Raw genomic sequence first — 5,516 nt, forward strand, 5'->3', positions numbered from 1 at the left:
AAAATAACACAATCCATGAAGTAAAGTCATAATGCCATTTTAAGAAGCCATTTTACATCAAAACCATACACTCACACCCAAATTTCAACTCCATTTGAAACCCTTTTTGAAACATAATCTTGAGCATACATCCTATCTATTTAGACAAAGCCACTCAACAAGAGAGCTTCTTATTGAGAGAACCCATTAATGGCTCATATTCTCAATTGAGAGCTCATCTTAGTCTATCTTGAAGTTTATGAATTTTGTTTAGTTTGTAGAAGCTTTATTTAAATTTAGTTTCTATTAGCATACTAACATTGCTCATATACATTTTGGCATGCCTGGTGGGACCCCGCATGGGTCATCTTCATTAGCTTTTTTAGTCATGTTTTGTATGTCATTTGCTAATTTTGGCTAATTTTACTTGTTTTTGTGATTGGTAGGATTGTATAAATTGGTTTTGTAGGTCCACATGAGCATGAAGAAGACAAAGGAACTCATAATTTATCTCATAGTATTTGCAGATTTTTCAAGCTTATAGGTGGACAAAGGACTTGGAATTCTTCTTCCTCTTCTTGTCTATATTCTTCTTATTCCATCTACTTCTTCTTCTTCTTCTTGTGGGAGATCTTGGCCTTTTTTTTTAAGGACGCAAAATCATACACACTTTTTTTTAGTGCTTAAAATGAACCCCCAAATCATACTTAAATCCATTAAAAACTAAAAAATTTGCAAAAAAAAAAAATCTTTTAACAAGTGAAACTAAATCAATCCAATCATTTGCATCTTTGCAACATCAAGGTTTTAGATGCATTCATGCAAAGTTAGGAACACTTTATTTTTGGGAATTTAAAAAGAACTTCAAGTTTCCATTTCAAAAGGTTCAAAATTAACACTAAGTGCACAATAAAATCTAAATCAAACTCAAAGCATCAATCAGGGATAAAATGAACCTCATTTGCAAATATTTTAAAGTTCTTTTAAAAATCTCATGAAAACTAAGAGTCCTAAATGGTTGCCAAAAATTTTCATAAAAGCTTTGTTATTTGTTCCAAACAAATGTCTTGTTGCAAAATCTTGAATGTTTCTTAGGTTTTTAATGCATCAAAACAATCTAGGAATATCATTTTTGGGCTTAAAATATGCAAACTAGAACACAAAATCTTGAATGAAAACCAAAGTCCAAAGAGTCATTTTCACTTTTGAGTCCAAAACAATCTTGAATGATCTAAGGTTAAAAGAAAGCACTTCAAAGTTCTTAAAACAACACATAAAATCTCAATCTTGAATGCTCAAAGGAAAAAACATGAATGTTTAATCACTTGTGTTTGAATGCATGTTGCTAAAATCACTCTTGAGTGCCATGGATTAAAATCAAGTTTTTTTTTTTATGAATGCATGATTAAAACAACAAATCCAATCTTGAATGCCATAGATCAAATAATCATCTTTTGGGGCATAAAAAGAATCCACATTTTTGAAATCTTCTAAGTTATAAAAACTAATAAAGACGCTTTGAGTAAGTTTGTAGTTGGACTCACCCTCTTTAATCACCCATCAATTTAAGCATTGGTTGCAATCTCAGTGCCATCTATGGGGATGGGTCTACCTAAGAGGGTGTTAAGTGCTCCACAAAGATCAAACTCCACTCACATGGGTCTTTAGTGGTTTTTCTAAGTTAGAAAATTCCTTGAATGCGCATTAATCTCACTCACACTTCATTTGGACATAAAAATTGGACAAATCCTGATATGGAGGGCCTCTGGGTGTGCGCTTGGCAACCGAGTTTCACACATTTTTGTTTTGGGCTTGAAACAAACTCACACTCAATCTTGAATGCCTAACAATCAATGAACATCGCATGGTTTTAATGCATTTTCAATGACGCTCGCATTTCTTATGTTGACGATCTCTCGACTTCCATTATGCTAACGACACTGTCAAATTGGAATGAACATTGTATGCCATAATCACAAGTGTCTTCAATCATAGCTTACAAAATCTAAATCATCAATTGGAATGAACGCATGTCTTTTAAAGCCCAAGATCATGTATGTGGTCTTGTTTTACACTTTTTAGGAGGCCTTCTTGGGGATTTCATCACCCCTTGGGATGACCTCAACTCCAGTGTTCCGACGGAGTATAAAAATTAGGAGGTGAATCGAAAGACACCTCTCTTGGAATCAAGATTTTGTCACTCGGGCTAAGCCTCAAGGAACTTTATACCCTTGAGAAGTGAAAGAGGAGAAGTGGGTTACCGCTCCTCTCGGTTGTGTGATATCTTTTTGGTTTCATCTACGGATTTGGGCCTAACGTATCTTGCGTATATAGAGGACTCCCTAGCTATAACAAATTTCATCCTTGTAGAAAGCTTCCTAGGATGTTGGTGTGTTTGATGTGCTTGCTCAAAAATTTTGTCTGCTTGTTTGTTCGTAGCTTTTGAATGAATGTTTGCCAACTTTGGTCAAAATCCCAAAAAAGCAGAAATCTCCCAGCTCAAGGCATACTTAGCGTAGTCACTGCCTCATCAGAAAATCATCCAAGCTCCCCCGCTACAACCGAAATTATCTAGTTCTTTTCCTTAGAAAAAATCCCAAATCCAAAGTCCATCCAAATCATCCCCCCTAGCCAGCTAGCAACCCAATCCAATATCACACCCAAGCTTTTAAAGAGTTGTTGTCACTCTGCTAGAATTTGCTATCCAATCAATCCGACCAATCCACCAGCCTCACCAAGGTTATCCCTTTGACAGAGCTTTGTCTAGGGTAATCTAGCTTTGTCACTTATTATCCCTCATCACCTTGAGCTAAAGGTTGGGATCCACAAGTGGTCAATCTCGTGGCATGCCCATAGGATCATTAGTCTATCCTTAAGTTGACACAATCTCCACCAATCCAGCGCATAGGAAAGCAAAACTCTCACTTTTTAATAGCATGCCCTTGAAGTCTTCCATCCACAGGAAAGCCAAAAATCTCCAGCCAATCCTTCTTAGGTCTGTCATGCAACTTTGACTCTCCCTAAGAAATCTTTCATGAGCTAATCCAAAATTTGTGCTTAACCCAAATCCAACCATGAGCTTCAGTGTTCATCCATACACAAGACCCCATCCCCATCAAACTCATCATCAAAGAATGAAGTACCAATCCTATCATGATGTGTTTGGTCGCATTGTCCTTGCTCCTACCACCTCCTATTCCAATGATGATGAAAATCCTGTTGACTATGACGGGTATATTGAAAGCCTTAGAAACATTCCCCCAAGCATCCCCCAAAATCCAAGAGTTATTCCAAACTATCTAGTCATTCCATCTGATATTCCATCTTCTCCTCCATCACCCAATCAACCAAGCTTCCAATCTTCCACCCTCATCACACCCACTATTCCTATCAATCAACCACCTTCACCTTCGACACACGAGTCTCCAAAGAATCTCCTAGAGGAAATACAAGAAAAGCTGCCTCCAATAGTCGATAAGCCATGTCATCTAATCCAACCATGTGAAGTAGTTAGTGATGAAGCTTCCCCATCTATAATATCACCTCCATCTCCCATAGCTACCATCCCCATACCATCCATCAAATTACTTAAAATCCTTCCACTTCCCACAAGCGTCAAAATCCCACCACCCATCGAATCGCTCCAAATCCCATCCACATCTCCTCCTCCAAGAATTATCCAAATCCCATATAATGAACCTCATGCATCCACTCCCATCTATTCCTGTCAAGATCTTGTCCAAAAGCATATTGAAATATCCTCCGACAGAATAGCAGATCCTACCATCCAACTTATTCCCCTACATGATCCACTTTTACCATCCCCTCCATATCTAAATCCTACCATCTTACTTACTCCATCTCAAGATCCCTTTCCCTCATCCCACCCAAGTCAAGATCCTATCCTCCCATCTCCTCTACTTCATGATCATACATCTCCCATAATCCATGATGATAGATCCATCGAGAAAGAACTAATTATCATATTTGAAGCTCCAACTCCTTCAGCTAGTAATGGACTCACATCTTGTGTTCCAAATAATGAACATCATATTGAAAAAAGAAATGAAAATGTATTTCTAGATGTTGGTATCCCCGCTATTCCTGCATGGTCATAGTCCTTCCATCTCCGCCCAAAAGTTCCCATCCATCTTATTCCGCATCTATTTTGGGCCCTCATCCTACTCATTATCTCCAACACTCCATTTTGGGTCCATATATCCCTTATCTAAATCCCACACCCTTTCCATCCATTTTGGGTCCTTACATACCTAATATGAATCCTTTATCCCCTCCATCTATTTTGGGACCTACACCTTCACCATTTCCATCTATTTTGGGCCCATATCCTTCCTTCCCTCCATCCATTTTGGGCAATTATATCCATCCATATCCTATGTTCCAATCTATCCTTCCATCCCCTCAAAATCCACCAGCTAGATCATCAAAGGCACTCAACCTTGAATCCCTTCCAACCTTTAAACCCTACCACTCCATCAATTATCCCTCCATCTCCTCCATGCTCTTGTTCCCATCCCATGGCTAATAGAAGCATATTGGATGCCAAAATACAAAAGCATAAATCCAAAAATCCACAAAAATCCAAGTCTCAACATGTCCCTTCTAAAATACATGTTCAAAACAAGAAACATTTAATCTCAATCAAAGAAAAAGTCAAGAGGCCACAAAAGCCCAAGCTAAAAAAGTCAAAAATCATGTGGATACCCAAGATGCTCATAAAAGAAATGCATCTCAAAGAAAAATCTCAATTGGCATCCGTTCATGCTACTCAAAAAGCCTCATCCATCCATCCTTCATCCAAATCCCCATATAAGCATCCTTCATCCCCCCAATCCACTTTTAGTCGATATGCTTCTTATCCTAAATTTCCCATCCTCCATCTTCCAACTCTACTTTTAGTCCTTATCTTTCTCTTCCTCCATTTTCTCCTCAACCTCGCTCAAAACCATCTTTCCCACTACTTTATCACCTCTCAAGGTGTGTGCCAATGATGATCTTTCCATTTTCCTCATCCTTTTACCCACAAGCCTTATGTCTTCACATCCATTATCTGTCAAACTCCCACCTACCATTCCACTTGTTCAATCCAAACCTTTTTCATCCATCCTACCAACATCTATGAGCCAAAAATAGCTGAAGAAAGCCAAAATCATTCCAGCTATGTCCAAAGTCAGAAAGTCAAAAAAAGAAGTAAAGAAAAATAAAGTGTCCACTGGTGAAAACTCGGCAATTCAAGTGCCTTGGACAAGTACCATGATGAAAACTTGGCAAACAAGTTTCATGTGTAATCCCGCCATCCCCAGCTTAGCCTATCACCCTCATGCTTTTGGTCATCTCTTGACATCCAACTCCATCTTCCAATCTATCCACCTATCCCCCACCCTCCATCTTCCATCTCACACCATCCACTTATCTCCTGTAGCTTCAGCCAACCATCCCAGCTATCATCCATCTCCCTAGCCCCTTCACCTTTTTCCATCCTAGCTTCAATCCTATCACATCCATCATAAGACCTC

Source organism: Cupressus sempervirens, chromosome 7 (assembly GCF_028749045.1).
Source record: "Cupressus sempervirens isolate cs-2001-9-10 chromosome 7, ASM2874904v1, whole genome shotgun sequence".
NCBI lineage: Eukaryota > Viridiplantae > Streptophyta > Pinopsida > Cupressales > Cupressaceae > Cupressus > Cupressus sempervirens.